Source organism: Maniola jurtina, chromosome 16, assembly GCF_905333055.1.
Source record: "Maniola jurtina chromosome 16, ilManJurt1.1, whole genome shotgun sequence".
Lineage (NCBI taxonomy): Eukaryota > Metazoa > Arthropoda > Insecta > Lepidoptera > Nymphalidae > Maniola > Maniola jurtina.
In genome coordinates, this window is record NC_060044.1 from 6,308,561 (window position 1) to 6,309,528 (window position 968).

The 968-nt window shown below is 34.1% G+C and overlaps 1 pseudogene; it reads left to right on the plus strand.

Annotated features, from left to right (window-relative positions):
• The first annotated feature begins 329 nt into the window (after nucleotides 1-329).
• On the plus strand, nucleotides 330-450 carry LOC123873473 (annotated as a pseudogene).
• Nucleotides 451-968: the final 518 nt, after the last annotated feature.

Below are 968 nucleotides of genomic sequence, written 5' to 3' on the forward strand. Positions count from 1 at the left end.
ATACAAAAAACAAGATAAATACTTTTTCGTAGGTACCATAGACTATACTTCTCATAGTGACAGCACTGATCGTCATTTTCATTCGCGTTCTAGTGCCTGGCCGTTCAACATGATATTCTTAAAAGTCGTAGTGAATTTGAGTATTAATAATGCCTAAACGCAAAAATAAAAGTAGTGATGAGTATCTTCTGCGAAAAATAAAGAAACTGGAAAAAAAGATACAAAAACGTGCTCGAAAAATATCGGATTCATCTTCGGACAATTCTAATCCGCCGTTGTCATTACAAGAAGGTAAGCTCATCGATTTGTAGGTATGAAAATAAGGGAGAGCCAACGTCCATACCATGTTGAATACACCGGTTTTCATCCGATCACCGAAGTTAAGCAACATCAGGCGCGTTCAATACTTGGATGGGTGACCGCCTGGGAACACCGTGAGTAATATTATTATGTGTTGAGTACACTTCGATAGAGAGTGTTACCTTCACGTCAATATACATTGAGGATAGTTATTTAGACTATTTCCTTTGTATTAATTACTACAAAAAAGTGATGAGTTTATCTCTTAACAGAGCTCTCTCCGTCACTTACTCCATACAATCGTAGTTCCCATTTCATTTGAATATTAAGCAACCAAAGTCCATGAAATTTTGCAGACATAGTCTAGAAACTAATATCTGTGTCTGTGGTGTTTTAGATTTTTCTAAAAATATGTAGTTTTAAAATTACAGGGGCTCAAAGATTTGTATTTTTCTTTAAAAAAAGGCCCAACTTTGTGCTCGTTTTTCTAGACAACGAAGCAATTTAATGAAATTTGGAAAAACCACAGACCTAGAAAATTTAATGAATATTATGTAGTAAAAAAATTATCGTTATATATTTTATATTGTTATAATTATGTGGGAACTACGAAAACCAGAAATTACACCCAGAAATCTTGAAAATTTCGTGCTGTCTCGATTTGTGCA